Source organism: Panthera pardus, unplaced genomic scaffold (assembly GCF_024362965.1).
Source record: "Panthera pardus isolate Hobbes unplaced genomic scaffold, ASM2436296v1 HiC_scaffold_24, whole genome shotgun sequence".
Taxonomy (NCBI): domain Eukaryota; kingdom Metazoa; phylum Chordata; class Mammalia; order Carnivora; family Felidae; genus Panthera; species Panthera pardus.
In genome coordinates, this window is record NW_026526810.1 from 71,728,692 (window position 1) to 71,756,481 (window position 27,790).

Genomic DNA, 27,790 nt, shown 5'->3' on the forward strand with positions numbered 1-27,790 from the left:
ACAGTGTAGATCCTGCTTGGGATTCTCTGTCTCCCTCTCTCTGCCCCTCCCTCACTCTCACTATCTTTATCTCTCTCAAAATAAATAAATAATAAGAAAAAATATAATAATATCCAAGATGTCTGTTTACTATGTGTAAAATCTAATCACAAACCATCACTCATCATCTTACCCTCAAGTAATAATTATCACGTACATCTGGTACGTGATGTACCTATTGCCTATGCTTGGTAAACATGCCCATCGAAGTGTGCTTACACAACAGTTGAGAAAGTTGTCCCCAGTACTGAAAGCTGAATGTTTCCCATCTTGCTTCATGTGTGTAATGAAATAAGACATAGATATAGGGAGTCAGGAGACATGGGTTTTTGTTTCTGGTTCCATGAACACGTCACTTTTCTAGACGGCATTCTCTCTTCTGTGAAGTAAAAGGACTTAAGGCTAGATCTTAGTCAAAGAAAGATGTCCCTTTCTTTGACTTACATAATCTATCCTTTGAAGTCTTCTGTGAAAAATAAGAAAATGGAAAGACCATATCTATGAGTGGTTCCATTCCTGAAAGAACAGTTTTAATTGTTTTTCCTTATTAGTTGCAGTTATTTCTGCAAATATTATAGCAAATAAGATGGAACAAAACAGACTCCAAATATTAACAATGTTTCCAAGTTTATTAAATTAAAAATTATTGGGTTGATCTTATTATACCATTTGTGGAGAAAAAACCAGTACAGTTTGGTTGTTGTTGCTTTTTTTAATTTTTGTACTTTCTACCCATTCTCTACTCCTGAAAGCTATTATATCTTCACTGTGAGCAGCTTACATACTTGTATAACTTACCAGATGACAAGGGCTGTCCTCCCCCTCCAATTCTGTCCAAGCACCTGATGTGAGTTTTCAGTGGTACAAAAGTTTACTCAGTAATTCAAGGTGTCAGATGGTGTTATTTTGTCTTTTGAGTACCTAAATGATAAAAAGAGAGAGTGGACCAAAAGTCAGGCATGCTTTCAACTAAACCATTATTATTTGCAGTTTGGCTAAAATTATGCTCAACCTCAGCAAACCTGTATTTATTTACTAATTTTTAAGCAATTTTTTTTAGTGCCAGCAGGTTTCTAACACTACATTCACTGAGGTGTGCCTCACACGTTTGAGAGCATCTTGAAAGGTTTTCTCCCTTTGTAAGCTGATCAGTTGAAACCAGGATTGGTTATGATTTCCATAGAATTTCTTATTGCAACTGAGAACCATAATCACAAACATCAAGGCAGTAAATGCTGCATAGATAGGAAAGCTTTTAATAGCTTAGAAAGAAACAAATGTGTCAAATTATTCAACAGGATGGAAAGTACATCATAAAGAAGGAAGGGAGAAGGAAAGGGAGAGAGGAGAGAGGGTGCCGTCTGTGTTGTGATGTGCCTATTGGAGCTTGCCATAAAATCTACATGCCATTCTTCCCACCATCGATGCATCTGATACCAGGGAGTTTGCCGGATGATATCGGCCAGGGAGCAAAGCTACTTTACTGCAAGTTAGACTTGATGCAATCCCCTTGTCAAAACAGCAGCCTTTTATGTCATCTTTGTAGGTCAGAGGCATTCAAATATGTGGTCTGTAGTGCATTCAAAGCCCGGTGAGGCTTACAAGGTACTGTGCTGCTTTTTTCATGATGCACAGCATAAGCTGTAATAGAATGTTTCAAGATGATGCCTAATGCTGGTTGCCCCCGCATCAAGTTCAGCTGTGTATGGTTTATAACGTTTGAAGAGGTTTTTTAGGAACTAAAGAAGAAAGACACTGATCAGCTCAGAGGAATGAAATGACACTTTGAGTGAAAAAATACATTTTATAACTTCTCATAATTAGTTACAGAAGGCCTAAATTAACACTTAAGTAAATATGTGTACATAATGAATGTAGACACTATACACCTAATTATAAATTTATATGTAAAATACATTGCATAATTAATTACATTTGTGTTTAAAGTAATTGTTATGTGTATATTAATTTAGACATATATATTTTTAATTTTCAAATGATCTGCCTTAATCTACAAATAATTGAGGATTATTTAACCAAATAGATATATAACATAATGAAATACATTTTTAAATTAAAATAAGGATAAGAAAAACTATAAATGAGACATTTTTCAAGCTCAGAAAAATTTTAGAAAAAAAGTACCTAAATGCAAAACACAAGTTCCTATTATAAACCCGAAAAGGCATGTGTGGTCTATACAAATAATTATGCACTTTTGTAAGAAAATGGTATGCAAAATCATAGTCTTTGGCCTCCTTTATTTTTTTACTCCCTCATCGGATTGCCAGTTCTTGGGCTCTGCACTGACATTTCCTAGAAGCAATCAATGGAACTCAGATTCCCTTATATCCACAGCTATTTATTTTTACTACACTATGAGAACTTTATTACCAATACTACTCTTCTTTATCTTCTTCTCCTAGTGCCTTTCCTGACTCTATGGTTTCCCCTTGTACCCATTTCCTGCTGCTGTCAATGAAGACACTGAATGTTATACTTTTTCTTTGGCTACGTACTAGCTGTTTCCTCGTGCTTACAAAAGCAATTTTCTTCCGGGTCATGCTTCCATCAACGGCTTTATTGCTCACTTATGCTCTTGTCTTTCCTGTTGCTGTAAGCTGACCAGTTTAACTTCAGCCAGTCATGAATGCTGGTTCTAAGTCACAAAGTAACTCGTCACAACTTCCCATTAACAGGTTGCTCTGTTCTCATTTGAGAATCTTTATGAATCTTTACAGTTTGCTATAACGCAAAAGGAACGTTCTTTTCTTGATACCCTTATAGTGGGAAGCAGGAAGAAATAGCTTTGGGGAAAAGGAAGGCTACTCAGACTCCCTAGGGAATTAAGTCCTCTTTCTTCTTATCCCTTAAAATTTTCCTCTGTCCCTTAAAATTTCTTAGTAACTTCCAGGCTCATAGCAAAAGCTCCTGTAACTGTGGCCGTATGTATCTGTCCCGAATTGAGGTGTGACTTCCAATACATTAAAGGCAGACTAGCTACTGAGGGACAGCTTCAGACTTTTTAAATTCTCCAGCAACTCTGTCACTCTGTCTCTACTTCCAAAAATACCCACTGAAGTATGTAAACTGATAGTTCCAAACTTCACACAAATTTTGTTATAGTTCACAGTAAAAAGTAAAGAAATGCACTATATAGATAAAATGCTTAAAGTCAAAAGTCTAAAAAAGACCAAAGGATAATTTAATTATTGAATGGGAAGCAGTTGCGTGTGTGTGTGTGTGTGTGTGATTATGAATTGAAGAATCTTTAGTAAAATAGAAGCAGAGCTTTGGAGCACTTGAATGGCTCAGTCTGGTGAGCATCTGACTTCAGCTCAGGTCATGATCTCATGGTTCGTGAGTTCCAACCCCACGTCGGGCCCTGTGCTGACAGCTTGGAGCCTGGAGCCTGGAGCCTGCTTTGGATTCTGTGTCTCCCTCTCTCTCCGCCCCTCCCCTGCTCACACTCTCTCTCTCCCTCAAAAATAAATAAACATTAATTTTTTTTTAAAGAATGAGGACAGGGGTGCCTGGGTGGCTTAGTCGGTTAAGCATCCGACTTCAGGTGAGGTCATGATCTCGCAGTTTGTGAGTTCAAGTCCCGTGTGGGGCTCTGTGCTGACAAGCTTGGAGCCTGGAGCTTGCTTTGGATTCTGTGTCTCCATGCCTCTCTGCGCCTCCCCTGCTCATGCTCTGTCTCATTCTCTCTCAAAAATAAACATTAAATTTTTTTTAAAAAGCAGAGCTTTGATTTAGATTATGCACATCTATTCATGAAATTTATTCAGCCACTCTTTTATAGAGGTGTGACTATAATTTACATCTTGTGAAGGCAATTAATTTAGTACCTTAGTCCCTGCAGATGCTAATCCATATTCCTTTGGTTTCCATAAAGTGATTCAACAATCATTTTTGGAGCACCTAGCATACATCAGGCCCAGGCTAGATTCTAGAATTACAAGGACGTACAATACATGATACCTGCTTCACAGAACCCCAATCTTTCTAAGCAAGCGGACATGGCTTACAACACACTCTTCTAGAATACTATGACAGAAGCATGCCCAGAGGCCATTGGAGCATCCCACAAGACAGGACCAGATTTTTCTGATGGATCTCGAAAGCCTCCATAGATCTTATACACTTCCAATGTATATATTAGGATGAAATTTCCTTTCTAGGCAGTTATGATTAAAATCCAACCATTTGAATTGACTACTTGCATGAATTAGGCCTTTTAAAAATAGACTAATCTTGATGTAATCGTGAGTTCCTAATGAAGTTAAAGCGAAGGTAGAACATCATCGTTAGTGATAAAATGTCACCCAAATGTATATTTAGGGACTATGTCTCAATGGGATCATTTCTTCTACAGCTTTGAAAATGCTGGTCTCTAATTCTGTAGAATGCTAGTAGTATTGCATTTGTAGCCATAACACAGTTGCAGAATTCCAAAAGGACTATTTTGTTCCATTTATTATAGTAAAAAAGAAATCCTTGCTGAATATAAAACATTGCTGTTTTGATTATGTGAACTGATTGTGTGTAATTTTGCCGCTTCTTTTTATGTCATCATGTCCATTGAATCCCTTTTAAAGGAAAATCATTTTCTAGACTAAAATGTTATCCTAAGAGCAGCTCTACTTTTGCTGACATGATTTTGATTAGGAAATTTAGATCTTCACTCTATATGAATACATTAGAAGAGGATTACTCTGATCGAGACTCCACAAGAGAGCTAAAATATACCACAAATAAATAATCAAGCATCTTGTATAAATTTAAAAATAAATCATGTATCATAAAGTAAAAATGGCCAGTTTAGGCTCAGAAAGAACACAGATAGCATTGCTAATTTGTAGCAGAGTGAATCCAGTAACATGGGTTTTTAATTAGATGGCAGAAACAGTAAGGTGACAGGGCTGAGAACAGGTAAATCATCCAGGAATAGCAAAGCACCGAGCACAGAGCCAGCTGGTGCAGAACTGCCTCGTGTCAGAGATCCGCGCTGCGTCCTGAAACGGGAACTGTTCAGACAGTCTGTCGCACAGCTGTTCTTACTCGGAAACAAACAGCCAGGTCTGGTAGTGCTATCACTCTGCAGGTACTATCATGACAGTAAAGTTCTAGGAAGGACTGGGTATCTCAGGGAGATGAAAAAAAAAAAAAAATCAAGCCTAATGTAAACACCAAAAAGATGTGTTTAAAAATACCTCCTTTCCTCTCCTTTGGTTTATCTATCGCATTATGGATGTCAATTGAATTATTTAGTCAGAACTATATTTATACCACCAGATTTGGGGTTCTCAAGAATTTGGGGCTAAGATGAATCAGAACAAAGTTGTCAGTACTGTTTTTGAAGTTGAACATGATTGCAAATAAACCGTGGGATTTTGTTTTGCATGGAGCTATCAATATGGGTAAATACATTGTTTAAAAACGTTTGAGAAGGAAGGTATTTACAATGTTAACTCCTTTTCCTTTATTAACGCTTTTTTTAAGGTTTCAAAAGACGTTTTATTTGCTGAGACCCGCCCCCAGTACTAATCGAAACTTACAAAATTCATTAAAGTTAGAAATAACATGTTGGGGTGCCTGCGAGGTTCAATCAGTTGAGTGTCTGACTCTTGATTTCCACTCAGGTCATGATCCCAGGGTCGTGGGATCTGAGCCCCTTGTCAGGCTCCGCGCTGAGTATTGGGCGGGCTTGAGATTCTCTCTCTCTCTCTCTCCCTCTGCCCCTCTCGCCCACTTGCCCTCTCTCTCCCTCTCTCAAATAAATTTTTAAAAACTAAAAATAAAAAACAAATATTTAGAGAAGTTCAAAAGATAGAAAGTCCGTACTTATGATATAATTAATTAAAAAAAAAGTGTTTTTACAGGAAAGAAAGAGAATGACTTTGTGAATTGGCACTCAAACAAAGCAAGTTAAGAGGACATTACCCCAGTTCTATGGACTTAATTGCAAGCCTCACAGCCAAATCTATATTTTGAAACCCTAACCCCCAGTGTGACTCTCTTGGGAGATAGGGCCTTCAGGAGGTATTAAAAATTACTCAAGGTCATGAGTGGGGCCTTAATCTGATAGAATTTGGTGGCCTTAAGAAAGGAAAGAGCTATCTCTCTCCATCTTTTTGGTGAGCCCACAAAAATGAGGTCCTGTGAGCACTCAGGAAATGGCAGCCATCTGCAAACCAGGAAGGGTGATCTCCACAGAAAGGGAAACCTGCTAGACCCTGACTGTGGACTTTCCAACATCCAAAACTGGGAGAAAATAAATTTCTGTTGTTTAAGCCACCCAGTCTACAATATTTTGCTATTGCAGCCCACACTGCAATACACCCAGAAAAGAAGGGTGTATGAGTCACAAGGACTGGGCTGTGAGTAGGTGAGAACTGCTTCTGAATGTTCCTGAAGTAGCAGTGGGGCCAAAACAGTCCAGCCAACATTGCCACAAATTTAAGACACTTGTCGTCTCCCTTCCTATTGATGGCTTTGGCTTTAGTTTGTCAGTTTCGTTTTGTTTTCTTGTGTGTTTTTGGGTAGGAGGGAGCTGTTTGTTTAACTTCAGCTTGTTGTATATAAAAATGGAAACATTTCAATTGGGTAAATTATTGGCATTTCAGCCATTTTGTTTGACAAAAACTATCTTGAAGAAACAAAGAAAATCATCTTTACCAAATCTGAAAAATAATCTTTTATTGAGTATTTTCTATCAATGTCTTTGATGATTCTTGGTAATTTTTATATAAAAACAAACCAACCTCCTATAGGAAATAAGTCCATTACTTTATCAAAAAAAAACCTTCCAGGGGCACCTGGGTGGCTCATTCAGTTGAGCGTCTCACTCTTGATTTTGGCTCAGGTCACGATCTCACAGTTCGTTAGATGGAGCCCTGCATCAGGCTCTGTGCTGACAGTGTGCAGAGCCTGCCTGGGGTTCTCTCTCTTCCTCTCTCTCTTCCTCTCCCCTGCTCATACTCTCTCTGTGTGTCTCTCTCTCAAAATAAAAATAAACAACCATAGAAAGAAAACCATCTAACTGCTTGCCTTGTTGAATTGGCAGAGGCTTCACAGTGGTGTCCTTAACAATATTTCCCCAAAGACAATGTAGGAAACCAATCCATAAGTGAGATTCTAGTGAAAGGGAACACAAACATGGGGAGCAGTTTATCTTGGCCTTCACTGCTCCACCAGTCAAGGTTCTTACCCTTTTCGTCTCTAATCATATTGGTTTTCCATATTTGCATGCATCCCAGGTACTATCACCATTCATTCAAAAACGGGTAATAAACACTGGCTGGATATTGAAAAAGCAAGAATACACAAGAAATTTGGTTGCTCTTTGAGAACTAAAAACAAGAAAGGGGGCGGACAATTATGTAGGCAACTGAATTATAATATTATAAGCATTAAGGTGGGAGTATGAATATGTCAGCACTCTATGAGTACAAAAGAGGGAAGAAGTCAAAGAAGTCAATGGAAGAAATAGTGTTTGCTGTTGGCCATGAGTGACGGGTTGTAATTTTCCATAAAAGTAGAGAAGAAACCACAGATATGAATTCTTTGGTCAGCACAGATTTAAAATATGTACCTTAATTTGTATGCCTTTGTGAGGAAAAGGCGTAAGTTCTCCAATTCACAAAATCCCCTTCCCCACTTTGCCAGATTCCTGAAAGTACTTATATTTGCAACTTCTAGGATAGAATAAGCAAACTTGTGGCACTTGGAGAATGGAGACTAACACCTAGCACGTTCTGGGAACTGTAAATACTTTAATGTAGTTTAGCACACATTTCATGGAGGAGATGAGTGTAACATGATATTTGTAATAATTGCTAACAGCTATTGAGTACTTAGCATGTATCACTTTTAAGTACTTAACATGTATTAAATTCGATTACCCATCAAAACAATCTCATACAGGATTATTATTATTATTTTAGAAGAGGAAATTGAGACAAAGTATCTCACCTAAAGCCATGCAACAGTAAAGTCAAGATTTGAAGTCAGGCCAGGGTGTGAGCTCCCAAAACCAATACATACTGCAAAAAGGTAGAATGAGGGAAAGGGAATGGCCTTGAATGTCAGTTCAGGGAATTTATAATTTATTTTGTGATACTAGGGAGACATTGAAGGTTTTTAAGAAGAGAAAAACTGCTCAAGTTTGTGTTTTAGAAAGATAACATGGAGGATGAATGGGAGAGGAGTGAAGACTTCAGTCAAGGATAATAATCTGGAAACAATAGTGACAATCTAGACAGAAAGAAAAAGAGAGTGAACAGGGCAATTACAGGGCAATCCCTCTTATTCTGGCCTCCACCCCAGTCAACCAGGATCTGGATTGCTATGGCTATGCCCCCCACTGAAGCATAATAGTTGTTCCACTTCTCCCATCTCATTCTAGGTTCAGAGTTTCTGCAGTGTGCAAGATGGCAGCTAAAGAACCTGTTACTTTAATATATGTTAATGCATTAGTTAAGCTGAAAGGGGCAACTTCACCCTCAATTCCTTCTTCAAAGCAAAGCCCATGTGAGAGGGAGTTTTCAAGGTAGAACCATTCCAAACTCAGACACAAAACAGAGTTGGAAATCTAAAAAATAGGTAGAATTTAACAGAATTATCATGTTATACCATGTAAACTAGCCATCTTTATATAAATTTATGTGTGTAGTTTTAGTCTTCACACACATAATTTCAAAAATTAATTCTCTGGATAGGCAGAGATCCTAGAATTATGTACTATTTTTTTCATCTAGCCTTTCATTTTTATTTTTGAAAAATTTCATATATATATGTATATATATGATTTATGTAAATTATAAAAGATAATAGCAAAATGAACATCTATGTGTCTATTATCCAAGCCCCAGATTTTTAAAACAGAACACTATTTATTTACTATCATGTGTTCATTATTTGTCATTTCATCTGGTAAACTAAACTGACTGAACTCTACGAATGAGAAAAGGTTTTGTGTCTGAGAACACCCATGATCAACCTGCCTCATCAAGGCTTTATTTGCTTAAAATACCTAGGAACTTCCTGGAAAAGAACTCATCTGAAGGAGACACGGAAGTGGGGGGGGAAAAAGACTCAAAGATCCAAGGGTCTTAGCCAGTATTTGAGAGGAATGTGCCAGACTACCCATCACTGTCCCATCCCCAAGTCTTAGAACAAAAACCTGAACTAGCTGCTTGACTAAAATATTTGTGGGATGACCAGAGCAGAGGGCAGCAATGCCAGAGTCCTCAGCATTGATACCTCGTCATCCACAAAAAATGTTAAGGACTAACTAATAGGGAAATGTGGGAGGAGGCTTTGTGGATACTCTGGCAAGAGTCCGATTCACAGCCTTCTGAAGTTAAACAATGGCTTTACAGCAACTTCAGCTGAATTCCCCATCCCATCAGAAGCCTCTCATGGTGCTGGCATCAGAGCAAGAAAAGAGAACAAAGTGGATTCCACATAGCCTAGAAAACCACTCTGCTTTCTCAATGCACTGACTGGGACTCCGTGCACTGACTAATGTGTCTCCATATGATGAGGATTCCTTCCTGGGAGTTTGACGGGAATCCTGCTCTAATTACTTTTGAATTAAAAATATTATTTGATTTAATCTATTCTTCTCCTATATATTCCATAAAGAAGATATTAAGCCAGGATTTGTGGTAAAGAGTTTGGAAACTGATTCGCTCCTTTTTCATGGACAGGAACCTACATTTGAATATGTCAACCTAAATGGAAAATTCTTCCAACCATTTATTTAGAGACAAATAGAACCCTGTTATCTCTGAATCATTGAACAAGAAGTAAAGGAAATGTAACTGGATTTTAGTAATTATAAAAATTTTCAGCATCATTCACAGACATTAAGAATACTTCCTTACTACTTAGTCTATCCTTCAAAATAAAGATTTTTGGACCAGGAAGAAGGGATCATTTTTTATTCAGTCTAATCTTCGCTACAATTCTCCTAGGGCCTGTTGGTTCTCATGGCTGGAGAGGGAAAAGTGTGAAGTGATGAGAAAGACTTTTGAATTCCATCAGCAACTTTTTGCTGTCTTCAGATATCTTGAAACTCTGTTTCAGATACCAATACTGTTGAACCTAGAACCTCATTTACACAAGAAAAGAGATAACCAAGAATTGGCAGGCATTTGAGCAAAATGACCAGCAAGAGGGAAACTAACGTCAACACAGTCCGTCGACCCAGAAAGGAGCTATTCCTCGCACCAATGAGATAGTGCTATTCGAGGAAAGCACTGGTAACTCTAAAATAACTTACATAATGTTTCTGAGAAAGAGAGAGAGAGAGAGAGAGAGAGAGAGAGAGAGAGAGAGAGATAGTTACTAAAGAGAATAACACATCTGTATTTCAAATTGAGATAGACTCAGTATCACAGTATTATAAACTTAATTTGGGAATTATAGGAGATAACAAAATATAATACTTCTCCTTAAAAAAAAAGGACAGAATCTGCAAGGAACAGACTATTACTATGTTACACAAATTTTTCCAGGGTACCCAAAACATGGAAACTTTCCAAACTGATTCACTGAGGTGTGATCCTGGTAACAAAACTAAAAATGATTGATACTCAAAAAGAGAATCTCTAGATCTATACTGCTGATAAATTTTTATAAACAAAATACTAGCAAATTGTTAAAAGCAGTATATAAAAGAATACTACATTATGAGGGAGGTTTTATCACCAAACATCAAGGATGCTTCAACATCTGGAAAACTGTTAATGTGGTATTTACGTACTGAAGAATAAAAACCATATAATTATCACAATAGACACAGAAAAACATTTCATAAGAACATTTTTGATGAAAAAAATAGTAAATTAGAAATGGAAGGAATGTTCTTTTGCTTGGGAATGGGTTATTTACAAAGTGCCTATGGACTTAAATGTAATGGAAAAGTTAGAGACACTTTCATTTCAGTCAAGATCTAGTCAAGAACACTCATGATCACAGCTCCAATGTATTGCAAGGAGTTGTTCGCTTCAGATACATAAAAGTATGTGTTGTCTGTAAAGAATTGTAAAACAGTAGCAAAACCAACTAAAACTCAGACTGCTTTTATTATTGCTATGTGCCAGCAACTCTAAATATCATCAATAACAACATATTTCTCTCTGAAAAAAAATATGTTTTTGGTCTAAGTTTTAAAACTACTGCTTTGGTGGCTGTTTTTTTTTTTTTAAATATGTCATACATATGTTTCAAATTAGTACATCTTATTATTTACCTTTTAATAACTAATATCTGGAAGCTGATATGGAGCATTCTTAGTTATACAGTCAGCCCCTGTCAGAGGGCTCATTACATTGATTGTTATTGACAGAAAGTTCATAACAGTTCAGAATTAGTCAAAGTTGCTCCAGGCATTGTTTGTGTCGAGAACCTCTATTCTGCTAAATATTCCTGAATTTAAAGAACAGATTTTAAACAAAAAATAATAATATCAAAGTGATTATAAAGATAAAGAAAGTGAACTGGACTTACTTTAATTCTGTCATTATATGAAGGCCAGGAGAAAGACAAAAGATACCGGGCTTGAATGCCTTGATCATGTTCCCTAAGAACTTGACACTTGTTCTACAGCAATGGATCAAATAATGATAATGGTTGCTATTTTATTCATCTAATTCCTTTGATTTTTGCAGAAGAAAAGTTTTTGATGTTTCAACCAAATGTAATAGAAATTTATGATGACTTTTCTGATGAAGTTATTTTGTGGAACTTTTTTTATACATACAGACATTTGAAAGCTGATAGAATTAATCCCTAAGAAACACAGACATGGACAGTATTCAATTTCTGGAATGTATTAAGAAATAGGATCTTTATAAATCACTGAAAATGTTATTCTTTTTTTTTTTTTCCAACGTTTTTTATTTATTTTTGGGACAGAGAGAGACAGAGCATGAACGGGGGAGGGGCAGAGAGAGAGGGAGACACAGAATGGGAAACAGGCTCCAGGCCCCGAGCCATCAGCCCAGAGCCTGACGCGGGGCTCGAACTCACGGACCGCGAGATCGTGACCTGGCTGAAGTCGGACGCTCAACCGACTGCGCCACCCAGGCGCCCCGAAAATGTTATTCTTATGTTTAAGACTTTTCCTACTCGTATATATCCTGCTTCATGTGGGAAAAAACTTTAAAACTAAAACTAATCAAAACATAGTCTATTTACTATAAGCAAAAATGGATTAAAAAACCTAGCTATACCATTAAACATATATACCAAGATTAATTTTTCCAAAATTTAATCGACAACTGTATAGAAATTAAGGCTTGAAAATAGTAATTTTAAGGTTATTATTACTGAGACAGACTGTATATAGATATTAATTCTCCTTTTCAAAAAATACATTAATGTAATTAAACATTATTAACCAACCGATCTTTTCCTTTTAAGTATTGTAATATTTGTATTATTTTTAATATTAACTGGCATGTAAAAATGTATGAACTTCAATTAAGAAAATTTCCAATCTGTCTACATTTCTTTTCTGGCCATTATTATTACTTACTTACTTTCATGATTATTACTGGAAATAATTTTGTCATATAGAGTACAGCGTGCTAAAAAATTATCTACTCTAGATGTCAAGTACCTGAGGTATATTACTATATCTACCTAGAAACTATGACTGTCAACAGAAAAATCTCACAGAAATTATGAGAGAGCTTGGCGACATGGGATGATATTAGCTTTCCCACCAGAGCAACAACAAACTCTAAAATACCAAGTAAAAAAGTTAACGCTAAATAAGTACTATACAACCATTAAATGACATAAAATAAAATAAATAAATGAATAGGATGGGAAGAATCAATATTGTAAAGATCTAAATCTCTTCCTCATCAATTGGCAGATAAGGAATCAGGTTAAGAACCAATTGGAATTGGAAGTGATTTTAAAATTCTAGTTGAATCCATACAATTTACAAGCACAACTAGCACAATCACAGTATTAATAGTTTATGTCCACTCTGAGATGGGAGATAACCAGACTAGAGCTTTGATTTCCCCATCGGTGTGATGTGGGGCTTTCATATTAAGGAAACACTAAGATGCAATCTTACAGGGGAATAAAATCTCCTGCACTGTTTTTTTTCTAAGTTTATTTATTTTGAGAAAGAGAGAGTACGACCTGCAGAGAGGCAGAGAGAGAAAGAGAGAGAGAGAGAGAGAGAGAGAGTCTCAAGCAGGCTTTGTGCTGACAGCATGGAGCCTGACACAGGACTTGATCTCAAGAACTGTGAGTTCATGACATGAGCTGAAATCAGGTCAGACGTTTAAACAACTGAGCCACCCAGGCACCCCTCTCCTGCACCAATTTTATCACATAATTTTAGTGGATTTCCCACCATTATGACCCTCAGTTTGAAACACCAATGAAATCATATAGAGACAACAGTTAGAGACACACACCAGTTGGCATTCACAAACACTCAAGACTGTGTCTTCAAAATCTCCAAAACCTTGGGGTGTCTGGGTGGCTCAGGAGGTTAAGCATCTGAGCGGATTTCGGATCAGGTCATGATCTTGTCGTTTCTTGAGTTTGGGCCCCACATCAGGCTCTTCACCAGCAGTATGGAGCCTGTTTGGGATTCTCTATCTCCCTCTCTCTCTACTTGTGCTCTCTCTGTCTCTCTCAAAATAAACTTAAAGAAAAATTTTTTAAACAAAATCTCCAGAACCAGTTGCATAAAAACAGTTCACTGATTAAGAACTTTCATGAAACATCATTGGTTGAAATTTCTACTGATTCTGACCTAAGAATTTTGCATTTTTCTAATGACACTGTTCTCTGGCAACACATATATATGCTAACCTCACTACATTTGGAGCCCAAAGAGAAGAAACTATTTTTAAAGAAATACATCCTATGATTTGCCAACCTCTGGCTAAGTAAATTAAAATCTTGAAATCTCCTATTTTTAGTTGGGGGCAGTCACTATTAACCTTCTAACCATATTTACCAACATGTAATTATAGGGTAAAATAGAAAATTCCTAAATTCACCGAGGATTATTTAAGATAAATACTTCCAGCATGCCTGGATGGCTCAGTCAGTTGAGAGTCTGACTCTTGATTTTGGCTCAGGTCATGATCTCAGGGTTCATGAGTTCAAGCCCTGCATTAGGCTCTGTGCTGACAGGGTGGAGCCTGTTTGGGATTCTCTCTGTATCTATCCCCTGCTCATGTGCCTGCTCTCTTTCTCTCTCTGTCTCAAAATAAATAAATAAAATCACTTATCCTATATTCCCTTCCTCTCATGGCATCCCCTTTTAGCCAGTGACCAAATGTGACAAGTTGATAAAACCTATTTTCTCCAACAGTGTGCAGAAAACTCAGGATTATAAAATATTCTAAAATAAGGAAATAATTGAAAATAAGGTAGATTTGGAGAATAATTAATTTCACCTTTAAAGCACTTTTCTTCTATTTGCCCTTACTATTCTGGAGACTTCTATTTCTATGCAGGTCCAACTTTGTTTCCCTTAGCCCTGACACAACCGGACCCCGCTTTGTCAATACACCGTCATCTTCATGCCTCCATTCCCAACGTCACAGAGAAGCTTTCTGAATTTCTAAGTTGTGTCTTCCACCCTCAGAGTGCCACACAATTCTACTCGGCCTGCAGAAGCTGTGCATCCCTCTTTCTCTATTTCCAAACTCATGCTCACTTAATTTTTACCACGTGTCTCCCCATTTTTTTTCTCATCTGACCCTAGCTTTGGAGGAGGGGTCCACTCAGCATATTCTTATATTTGTCTTGAATGGGCAACTAATAATCTGTAATGAAATTCATAGAGTCATGATAACTACCATATGCCCTGCCATTCACCCTCCCCAAGCCAATAACAAAGCAGGCAGCTTGGCTAATACAATATTTAGACTAGCGGTGAAGAGAGAGATCTTTTCTCCCTCCTATACTCTGAATAAATAAATTATTCTGACCAAATGAAGAAATGTGGTGTAACATGATTTATTTGGGCCACAGCTGACACTAGTAAGACAACGTCTCGTTATCTGCTTACAGAAACTTAAGCAGAGGTCAACAGCCACATCCTCTGGTTTGTTTGCCATGCATGAACATCATGGGGAAGAACTTGAACCTGGTCTTCAATAGGAGTCCAAACATATACTAATATGTCTTATAGACTAAAAGCGATTGAAGAGAGAAGGCAGGTAACACTGAGAAACAGAGGTCTCCTAAGAGGAAAAGCCTAAGTGAGGCTCAAAACTGGCTTTGCCACGCAAAGTCAAACACCTCATTCAGAGGATGGAGTTTCAGGAACAGAGCATTCATGCATGAAAGCTGAAACTCAGTGTCACTTGGCACCTTACTCTCATTGCCACGGGACCACCGCCACTAACGATCTACAGACCGAAAGGGAAGGTATTTTCTTGCTGGATAGACAAAAATTCTACTGCCAAAGGCTAGAAGTGGACGCAACTAGAAACTAATCTATGTGGCCTCTGAGATAGTGTGAAACACATTAAATGAGGACAGGGCCATCATTTTTATACCAAAGACCTGGAAGAAGACTAGAAAAAAAAAGTGCAGCTGGAGCAGAGAGAAGCTGAGGCACACACTGGGGCTGCAATTCTGAGTCCCCTCACCTGTTTGGGAAGTGCCTACAGAGATCCCACACAAAGGAGGGTGAAAAGGCATTGCTTTTCTTGGCAGGTGAAGTCTTTGGACCCACTGTGCCCAGAAACAAATAACTAAAATGCTCTCACTCATTAGCTGTGGGATCTAGTGTAACAATAGTAAAATCTAAGAACAAAACTATGGACCACACAGACTAGAGGAAAAGACATAAAATGTTTTCCCCACAAAATACTTCTTGATTTTTTGGTAAAGAAATAAACTAGTTTTCACCAAACATGAAAATTCAAAGTAACCAAATGAGGTCTTTATAGAATGCAAAGTTTAAGAAGGAGAATAAACAGGGGGTAAGGTTGGGAGTCAGATAAACCCCCCAATTAGAGATCCCTTTCCATTAAAAAGTAGCATTAAAAATGCAAATTACACTAGAGCTAAATGTATTCGCACTTCAGTTTACATTAAAATATCTAACTTAATAGACTAAGGGAGAAGAGTCTTGAGTGTTAGTTTTGGAGAAAGAAGTCCATCATTTGAAGAAATCGGCAGCATAGACAACTCAAGGGAAAGGGAATGAGTTGCCAGTCGACAGAACAGGTGGCAACATGGTGTTTGAATAAAGGTGAACAAAGGCCTTTGGGAGGTTTTCTAAGACAAACCTACAGTCCACATTAACAAAAGTGCCTGGATTTCTAGCACAAACTGGTTGTATGCTATGAAAGGTCATTTTAATGTAGCAACTGACTTTGTGCTAATGATAACCTGATAAGCTGGTTGCTAATGATAAGATTAGAGCAAGAATCACATTATACATTAACAATGTGTATAAATAAATCAATAAATAATTTTAACACATGTATTTAAGGTCCCATTATTTTTATATGGTTCCTTTCCCTGCAGAGACCAGTATCATTTTTATCTTGTCTTTTCAGTACGTATTATATACATTCCATTTGAGCTGAAATAAATTGTCCTATATAGCTATTAGTGAAATAATTAATTCCCTTCGAATAAAGTATTTGTCCTTTTTTAAAGGAAAACAAAAGATACAGAGATATAGATACAGAAACCCCTAACTCAAGAAATTAAACTAATTTTTTTTTTGGTTCATTAGTGTTCCTCTTTTGTCAGCTTTCAGTATCTTTACACCTTCCGTAATGCTCAATTCTATTCATGTACACTCTATTGTTCTCCTTGTTTCAACTACTGGCAAAATCACAAAACAGAAGACAAAGGAAGTCATAATATTCTATCAGTTCAAATCGAAGGACCACGCATTTAGGAAGGATTCAAGCTTGCTTTTGCAAGATGATCCTGAAACACAAAAACATGATGAATACATCAAAAATATTTCTCACATACTGCCTTCCATAAAAAGATTGTTTGAATTAAACATCATTATTGCTCCGTTGTCAACATGTTAGAATATAGAGATAAGCCACACACAAGCCTGAGCTCTATCATAATCCATAAATTACTGTTATATGTGCCATTGCTGGTTTGTTTTTAATATTTAATATTTTCCAGAGCATACTAATCCAGACCTTGGATTATACTTTTGTCAGTTTATTTTTCCTCAAATTATGAGACAAATTATGAGCAATCCTTTGAAACCCTCAAATGCTTTAAAGTGTATTACTGATGAATGGTATCACCTAGGTCAGAGGCTGTCAATGGCATGGTGTTTTGTCATATAATGTAAGCAAGGCTAAGGCATCGTTGCTATTATTTAAAGGGCTTATTGTGGTAGAAAGACCTACTTCATTTCACATAGAAATATATCATTTTTTAATAATTTAGGATTGACCTATCTGGTTTGTAGATCATAAAAATTTTTGAGATATAAAGGATCTCAAAACTACCTTGTTGAAACCCTTCCTTCTTTCTATAGGAATCAGTGGCCCAAAGTTTAAATTGCTTACCCAAGACCACTCAACCACAACAAGGGGTTGGGGGGCCTAGAATCTACCTTTCTGCTCCACTGCTGAGTCCCTCCTAGCGTGTGTCACATCTACATTTCGTGGCCAGCTATGTTTATGAGAAAACTTACTTAGAAGAACAACTGAAGAAAAATAAAATTTTAACTACTGCCAGCCCTTACTTTAGTGCCAATAAAGGACATCAGTTGGCTTTGGGAATAATCTATGATTTTGCTTACTGGTTATCATCCCGCTTCTATTAGAGTTGGTATACTTTCAAACTTTACTAACATCTAAATGAACAGGAATTGAAGGATTCAGACTGTAGCCTTTCAAAATGTGTCAGAAAAAAATTTGCAAATTAGAGGATCCAGGCATAAGGTGTATACCCGGTTATGTTGCTGACAGTTACATGGTCAGATCGCTGTGTTCCAGCTTACAAATCAAGTGTTTCAATGTGCCATAAGATAGCAGGGAAATGTGATGATCTGCCATCCATCTGGAAGTTTTATCTGATAGAAACAAAAAAATTGAGTCCTGAAAAAATAATTAATATACACTTTTTTTTTTCATACAGAGCTTGCTGGGCTAACCAAGGTTTGCTCCAAACTGGAATACCTGAAAAACCAGGACTGAGTCTACACAGACAAAACAAAACAAGAAACAGTAATTTGATTGCTACAGATAACCAAATTTAAGAACTGTGATTGAAACAAAGTTAAGTATGCAGGCTAAACGATTTGGGTGACATTTAACCAAGTGATAGAAGCAGAAATACACAGTAAAAGAAGAAATGTTTTATTCAAAATAAAAATGAATACTGGAAATTTTTTAAAAACATCTTGAATAAAAGGGCTATAGTGTTCATTATTCTATAGCTGAAGAGGAAGAAAGATGGGTTATTATAAACTTCTCTCTGGATATTAGATGCAAAGAGATAGAAATCTATTCAATAATTATTGAGCAACCATTATGTTCAAGACACTGTTTTAGGCACAGGGAAGGATTTTAGCAAAGACAAAACAGACAAGATCTCTGTTCTCAGGCAAGCTAGTGTTCTATTATTAAAGGAAGGCAGTGTATGAAAATGAAGAGATCACCGAATGATGTTCCTATTCTTTTGTTGTCCTCCAAGTGTCAGGTTTTCACTTCTAAATCAAAAGTTTGAAGCAAGTAAATGGTGAAAAAAATCTACATCTCTTTTCATATTTGATTTCTTTTTCTTCCATAAAATTATCCAATGATTGTCTATAAAATTTTGATTTCACCTCCTTAAATATGAATACCTATTTAGGCACATTAAATGTTTTTCATATGAATGAATCAATTTTACAGTTAATTAAACAAACATGGATTGAGTATCTACTACTTGCCAGGCACTTGCACGGGGACTGGGAATATACATTTCAAGGACTCTCTCAGGGTAAAGAGAAGCAAAGACAATTATGTTTACTTTTTGGAAGCATCAATACTCTTGTCCTGAGAAAACGGAGATAGTAATCATGCCTAATTAATTTTTAACAATATTATTACTAATATCTCCATTTTTAATCATACATCCACAGTGTCCAGTCCTTATAACTTTTCATGATATATGTTATTTTTCCTGTTCTTTAAATGAGGAACCAAGTAAATACAGGTTAAATAGTTTCCAAGACTGCACACGTGGTAAATAATAAATCCAGGAATATTCCTTTAGTTCTTGGACTATGTCTTATTCCAAGGCCTGCACTCCTTCTATCAACCCCCTCCCCCTCTGCTGCCGGGTCCCTCTGACCTACCACTCCCCACTATTTCCAAGCATTGAGGCACTTCTTTATATTTGTTCAAAAGTCCAAGTAAATTGTAGAAAGTGGTTTGTTTAGAGAGTGCCTTTATGGCTCTGCCCCCACAAAACATGGTGATGGAGACCCCAAAATGACTTGTCTCTCTGTAAAGTGATGTGCCCTATTGTGTAGGAGTGTGCTTTACTCCTAAGATATGAGATGCATGCAAATCATTTCCATGTTGTAGGCAGGCTTCTGAGCAATATGTAAATAAGTGAGAGAAAAAATATCCACATTAATAAACAGCCCTTTGGATATATGAAACCCATCTGCAACATTAGGTAAAGAGTTTGTATACTGTGTAGTCAGACGGGATGTCCATATTGCATTCCTCAGTGTCTGTAAGGGAAAACAGAATGATGGTTCAGGTAGGGCGGTGCCATATGGCTGAATCCATGAAAATATCACAGAGTTATTTTTTTTCAGCAACTGTGATCGGTCCATGTAAGCAAGGATCAAGTCTCTGCAAATAGAATTATGACACTCCAAGTTTCATCCTGTTTCCAAGGTCTCTTTCTCACACATCCTGCTGAGATTAACCTATAATATTTCTCTGCACGTGGATTGAGTTCTCCTAAAATAGGGGATGGCGACCAAAGGGAAATTGCAAGTAGAAGAGACACAAGCAACAGAAATGGCCCAAAGTGAGAATCACAGATTGACAATACAACATGTGCCAGTGAGCCCATGGCTGACATTATCAAGTAAGATGACTCAGAGGGAGGGAAAAAAAAAAAATCCACCAAAGGAACTGTTAACTCACACCAAACAGGAAATGACTGATTAAAGGCAGAACAGAAAATGCAAATCCAGGACCCAACTCGGGTCTGAGATCTTTAGCTGTGCCCTTGTAGGACAGGACCATAACATGTAATAGCACCTATATTTGCCCGATATTAGTGCCACTCTCTTGGAGAAGTGGGAATGATAGCAAGAGAAAAACGAGAATGCTGTCCTTTATTTTTCCCTTAATTTCTCCACTTATTATTTTTTTATTCCTTTCTTAATGAGATGAGGGGTTCAATTTTGTCATTATAACCACAAAGTAAGAATTAAAGGATGACAGGATCCAAACAGAGTAGGTCGAATTCGCCTGTGACTTATGCAGGGTGGCCACCTTACCCTCTCTTATAATCCTAAAATTCTAGATAAAATAGACTACTTCCTTTGCTGTTGTTATCATCTGTTTTGGAAAAGATGACTTTCAATGCCTTTAATAACACTTTTGCAAATTACACCATGCAATCCAAGAAACTCAGCAACTTTTGGCTGAGGTCTGCCGGGTTCACATCAGAATTTCGACCACTTCATCTCACAAGTGTCTTCCACTTCTGTTTGACACATGAAGCATATTCATTCGTGTTCTCAACACCCAACTCCAGGTTTAATCCTCAAAATGTATTTTAATCAATATTCTGTTTGATACCTCAAGCCAACTTACCTTCAGCTGGCTAGGCCACAGAGAGGCAATGAAGAGGCCTATGACTCCTGAGACCCCAGCCAAGCAACAGCAAACAGATGTCCTCAGAAGTTCTCCTCAGAACGTTGGAACGGTCAACCAAGTTTCTCTCCTAGTCCAGTCTGCTTTGCCCACCATCCCAAACACAAGCCCCACCAGCCACTCCTCTCTCCCGTACTCTCACTTATTATCACTTTGCTCTTCCTGCTCCCTGAGTTCTTCTGCCAAATGAACTCCCTCTGCCTCTTTGCCCTTACAATAATCTGGCTCTCCCCTGAGAGCCTCCCATGTCTTGCACGTCTGTAGTTGGAGAAGTGGAATGGAGGGATTAATTACTATTCCAATTTCTGGTTTTCACTTTCAGACCATTATGTTCCTCCCTCACATCAAATCTTCCCTCCTGTCAGGCTTTTGCCCCCTACGATGTCATGTTTTATTCCTTCTTGCTGTTGTCAACTCACATTATCTTGATTTCATTCCACTTAATTCCTCATCACGTCAGTATGTGTTTTGAGCACTTCAGAATCTGCCTTTTTGTCTCGTCTGTCCCAAGTTCAACCTTTGTTCTAACTAGCTCCAATTTCCATACAAAACCCCTGTCTCATAGTGATTGGGCTTCCTCAATTTCATGGGTTTCACTTCTTCGCCAAGCCTCCCCCACAAAATATGTTTCATCGCCCAAAACGTTCTACCTTTAAACTATTAAAATCCATCACCTTCTTCTCTGACCACACCTGCCATCTGTCCAGCTCATTTATATTGTTCTGTTCCACAGTTTCTTGACACCCTTCAGCTTCTGGTCCCACATCCTTCCATTTGCTCCCAGTCTTCAACTCCTTGCTATCACTGAGTAATGATGGAGAAACTGTCACTTATTTGCCCAGTTTTTTCCTCTAGAAATTTATGGTCTGGAACTTACACTTGTAAAGCTGCTTGACATTTCTTCTCCATAGTTCACTTTTCTCCTCAACTGCTCTTTCAAAACTTTACTCTCCCTAATTCCAAACTCATTCTTTTTTTGGAATTACCTAGTGACTTTATCTCTTTTCTCATGAAAGTTAAGTAAAAAGGGCTACAAAGGGGGAAATTGTTAGACTTTCTACCTTTCTTACAGGTGTTTATGTTCCCTAATTGGTGTGGAGGAAATCCAAAGTTCCCATGTGCCAAGTGAGATGTGAAGATTGGCTGAGAGACCCAGCAGGGGTTCAGGGGATGAGGGGACACAGAACTGGTTACTGTTCCAACCACAGTCAGATACCTGAGGACAACATGGCTGCAACTCAGAGAAATCAGTTGGGCCAAAGATCCAGGCAGTGTTCCAGTAAAACCACAGACTAGTCATCATTGAAGAAACACTGAACACCATTTGTGCCAAGGGATACAAAGGCTGAACGTTGTCCTCTCAGACCAGTTGGTCTCCTCACCCCTTGCTCGCTTTCTGCCAGGACAAAATTCCTGTTGCTGCTAAATGTGAGGAGATGAAGGATTGTCTGATGAAGTGTCACAATGACACTGTAAGCAAGGATACTGATAAGCATATCTTTGGCCGTAATGGGAAAATGAGCCCTGGATGAGGGCCAAGCAGTTATTATGGATTTGTTTATTAAGGGAAGAATGAAAATGTAATACTTCATATATGGGGAGGAGCTATCATTTCCCCCCTTTCATTCATTATTACATGGTGACATCTTTCTATGCACATAAATATAGATCTACATCACTATTTTTAATTATTGTATTGCATACTGTTATGCATGTCAATTATGTTTTAATAAATAACTACTCCTTCATTGATAGATACCTTGCTTTATCCATGTCTCTCTTACTACAAATGATGCTGTGATGAACAACCTAGGACAGATATCTCTTTTTGTATGGTTGATGTCTTTAAGTGGAATTTGTGCATTTTCACACTGGTAGTCATATGAATTTTTTGTTAAATGCACATATTCATGTGAATAATTTAGAACTTTATTTCCTCATGGTTCAACACCATCTCTATTATAAGCCCCCATTTTCACTGGATTACAGAAAATGTTGCCTAGTCAATTTCAGGTTCGATCATTTCAATAAACTAACCTCACACTTGGTTGATGCAGGTTAAAAATTCAGCCTTGTGGAGGTTTAAGTTTTCTGCTCTGGTTTACTCACACCATATTCTCTTCAGAGTCAGTTCTAAGTTCCAGGGGCATTTTGTAACTGCCACCAGACTTAGAGAGGGGAGCCTCTTGCTCTGACTCTGAGTTGGGTCTGCACTGGCATTTTCTCTAGATATGACATTTTTGTGGCAAGGGGGAGATTTAGAGAGAGGAGAGAGAGAGAGAGACCACGCATTTGGGTGAGCAGGGGAAGGGCAGAGAGAGAATTCCAAGCAGGCTCCATGCTGTCAGCAGCAGGAATTTTGTCCTGTCAGAAAGTGAGCAGGGGGTGAGGAGACCAACTAACTGGTCTGAGAGGACAGTGTTCAGCCTTAATGATGGCCCTACCCATAATTGTCGAATTCAAAATAATGGATCTTGCAGCCTACCCCTAAATTCCTTTCTTGGATATTTTTCCTTTTCGCTTTCAATGTTCTGCTTGGGTGGCCTTATTTACAACATGTCTTAGGTAGACATCCCCAGAAAGACACCATGAGAAGAGAATTTACTTGTGTGCAAGTGGTTTCCAAGGTAGGGAAGTAGGCCAGGGAATGGGAACAAAGCATGCAAAGGTACAGTTTGGGGAAGAGTCCTAAAAGGCAAATTATACCTCACGGTTTGCTCCATCTGGAGGCAAAAGAGTTGGGCCTTTGTACGCCTATACCCCTTGATCATTGGCTAAGGTTGGCCATGGGTACTGAAAACAACAGATACCTCCTGCTCTCTGAGCTTGAAGACAAAGCAGCCACAGTACTCAAGGGCAGCCTTCCATGGGTTCAGGCCACTAGATACAAAATCATAAGGAAGCTGGGGTAGGGATGCTAGCTAGAAAACAGAAATTGCAAAAAGGATCCCAGGGCATCTGTGTGCAAAATGTCAGTGCCCATTATAACATCACAGTTTCAACTAGTATGACAAACTTCAAATCTGTTTCATTATCGCAGACCTAACCCTTGAACTCCAGACCCATATACCTGTCCGTTGGACCTTCTCCTTGTCAATCAGGCTCCCCAAATACACCTTCTCCAAAACGAGGCTCACATCTTTATCCTCATGTTTTGCTTTTCTCAGTGAATATCACTTTCATACCCTAATGGGCCAGTCCACAAAATTCAATTCACTTTGCCAGATACTTCATCCTTAATTCACCACGTCCTCCCGATTTTATCTATTCAATATATCTCTGATCTATTCCTGACTACCATCCCCAAGTCCCAGCTTAGTACTCTCCTCAATGTTCTCGTTTCCTCACTATGCCCCCAATAATTCATCTTCCATCAGACTACCTTGGATTATCACTCTCATATTTAAATCTTACTATGGCACTCCTCTGTTTAAAATCTTTCAATGGCTTCTCAGTTTGCAGCTTAAAAAACTAAATACTTGGTGTTTCAACTTCCTGTTCTAATTCCTACTTTTTCAGCACCATCGTCCACCATTAAAATCCTAAATTCAAGACACACTTAACAATTTGTAGATTCCCAAAGTTGTCTTGCTCTCTTATTCTTGAAGCAATCAATGAGTAACTTTCATCTTTCAGTACTTGGCCCCCACATCAGATCTTCTGAAGACTAGCTTGTCAATCCCTTTCCATCAGGCTGATTAACCTCCCGATCGTTCCCCACTACAGCCTGTGCATATTCTCATGGTAGTATCTGTTTACACCTAGATTGCTGGATGATTAGATTTTAAAGGACAGAAATACTGTGTTCATCCAGGGCCTGCTTTACACATCGCCTGATGTTCTAACTCTTGCCCTTTTGTCCATCTTTGGCCCCTTATCCCTGATCAGGCAATATATTGCTGTATTTGGGTATTTGGTACCAGTGATACAAAGGTAAGTAAGGCTGGGTCTCTGGTTGCAGTCTAACAGGGAAGATTTTCATTTTTGACATGGTTCAAATATAATCCTATGATGAGTTCTGAGTTAGGGGGCTCTACCAGGTGCTATGAGTTTCAAAGAGAAACAGCCTAACCTAGGGGCTCAGGGAAGGCATGCTAAGGAAAATGATGCCTGGGGTGCCTGGGTTGTTCAGTTGGTTGGGTGTCTGACTTTGGCTCAGGTCACGATATTGAGGTTTGTGAGTTCAAAACCCCATGTTGGGCTCCATGCTGACAGCTCAGAGCCTGGGAGCCTGCTTTGGATTTTGTGTCTCCCTCTCTTTCTTCCCCTCCCCTGCTTCCTCATGTTCTCTCTCTTTCTCTCTCTCTCTCTCTCTCTAAAAAATAATGGATAAACGTTAAAAAAGAAAAAAAAAAAAAAAGAAGAAAATGATGCCTTAGCAGAATTTCAAAGGAGGAATAAAGGTTAGCCAGGGAAAGAAATGTGATTCCTCCAGATGTTTCTAGTTCGGCTTAAAGTCAGCAGTATTATCAACCAAATGTGCCTTGTCCTTAAATGTTACCAAAGACACAGCCAGCCAGTTTGGAAAAGGACAGTAAAATGATAGGCCTTTCTCAGCAAAAGTCTACATGGTTTTACCACTTTGTTGCATTGTTTCTGAGTCTTTGTGAAGTTAAGCACCAAGTAAGCCTATGAATGTATTTAATAGACTCTCCTTACTGTAAACATTTTCTGGAATAAAGTTTATTTCCACTCATTCTAGATTTTACTGGGATTAAGCAAATAGCAGGCAAACTTTATATAGCTGGTTTTGCACTGCCTTTTTAAAGGTATCACCACAGTCCAAAATGTTTGCAAGGGTTTTTTTTAAACATTATTGCAATAGGGTAAATTTTTATTATTATATATGGAAGCTAATCATTTCCGAGTAAACAACAGATGTTTGCACCCTTATTACTGTTTGGTACTGACATCGGTATTAAAAGATAATATGAAAACATGTCACAGACGTGAATGATGAATTCAAATGTCAGGAATGGAGGAAAAGAAATGTTTAAAATAGAAAATTTAAGGGTCTTGGATAAGAAGTAAAACTATGAGCACCTTCTTCAGGCAATGTGCAATACTACCTTTCCACAGAACAATAATAACCTGGAAAATTCCAAGGCACATTTCCCTTCAAAGAGTTATCACTGAAGTATAGGTAATTAAAATGCTCTCTTGATCTATTAAATAATAGCACCTGACAAAAAATTCAGTTGTGTCAAAATAAATTTATCAGATCTTATGTATATAGATAAACAAATAGACGGATTGCTAGATAGATGCTTTCATGTTGTATACAATATTTTCTGGACATTAGTTGGTATGTTTCTAGAAACCCAAGTTCATATATTTAGATTTTAGTTGATTTATCTTATGTGCAGTTGTAAATTATATTGTTAATTTAAATTATTACAGTGCTTTCTGAGATAGAATATAATTCTGCTAAGACATTGTGCCTACCAAAATGGGTTAGTTTTCATCCAGTAAAGATTGTTACTAATCTTTTTTTTTTATTCATGTGGCGACAAATATTGGTGCATTTCACTAAATCAAAGATTCTTTTTTCTCATCATTAAAAATCATCAGGACTGAGGAAATGAGACAGCAAAGACTTTACCTCTGAGGCACAGATTCTGTCTCCTCTGACTCGAAGGTAGGCTCCATATAACTGTGCATCCTATCTGTCTTAAGTGTTATATCCTCAGTGCCTGTGATAAGGCTCAGTACCTAGGAAGATGTACAATATATATTTGTTGAATGAATGAATGAATGAATGACACAATAGTAATAACATTCAGAGTTTTTAGGCTTTCTTTAAAACAATATTACCTTCAGTATAGTATTGAAACTTTCAAGACATTGAAAGTATATTAGAAATCATAATTGTTCTATCGATAAAAAAATTTTGAAATAATAACAGTATTAATGAAGAGGTTAAAAAAGTAAGTTGAGTTCACATTCATATTTGCTCCAGAGGTAAATGGGCATTGATGACAGTCCCCTGTTGACCACAGAGGAAAGCCAAGGAGGCAGTTGGCCCATTTTCTCCTCCACAACTGTTGATTCTTTGGCCAGAGTTCTCTAGAGTAGGCTGTGAAAAACCAGAATTGTTTATTTCCCAGGAGAATTAGTAAAGATGAAATGACTTAACTTTAAAGTATAAAGAAATTGTTACTGCTGGATGAAGGGTTGTGACCCTGACCTAGAAAAATGGGGTCAGGGTCTAAGGCTTGGCTTTCTTATACATGTGCTTCTGTGTTTCTTCTCAGATTTTGGACTTGACTCTTGAAAATACACATTCTTGGCCACAACATAAACTACAATAAAAGAAAGTGACTGAATCTTTCTAATTCCATGTCTAACATACTTGTCAATAATATGGGCTCTAGAAGAATAGCACAGGGTGAGAATCTTCACTTGAACTCTGACAAGCTGGGTGACCTTGGGTAGCTTCCATAACTTTGTTGTGCCTCTTTATTACCTGTGAAAATGGGAACAGTAATAGATCTCACTCCATGGGTTGTTGTGAGAAGAGTCAGTGATCAATTAGCACACAAGAAGTAGTTGCGCTAAAGCAGCAACAGAATAGAATATGACAGTTATTGTTTGGCCACAAAGGGTGAGAGCCTCATGTAGGGAAGCAACCTCCCTCCCTCCACATCCCTCACATTGGCTGAACAGGATGTGAAAGCTGAGGCTATTAAAACAAGGAAGGACATTTTTCATTTGCAGGAAATGAAGGCAAAGGAACTAAAATGTATTATTTCCCTACTTATGTCATGCACTTACCATACTTTTCTTAATGTAATCTTCACAATAAATCTAAAGGTCATCATCGTTTTTCTATTTCCACATTCAAGAATTTGAGGCTGAGAGAGGTC

General features: G+C 37.8%; 1 long non-coding RNA gene across 1 annotated transcript; it reads right to left on the minus strand.

The window, feature by feature from the left end:
• Window positions 1-741: 741 nt before the first annotated feature.
• LOC128772789 (uncharacterized) lies at window positions 742-27,476 on the minus strand. Its single transcript, XR_008416941.1, has 3 exons — window positions 27,391-27,476; window positions 26,527-26,636; window positions 742-960 (listed from the first exon to the last, which is right to left on the minus strand). It is a non-coding gene; the product is annotated as an uncharacterized LOC128772789 (long non-coding RNA).
• Window positions 27,477-27,790: the final 314 nt, after the last annotated feature.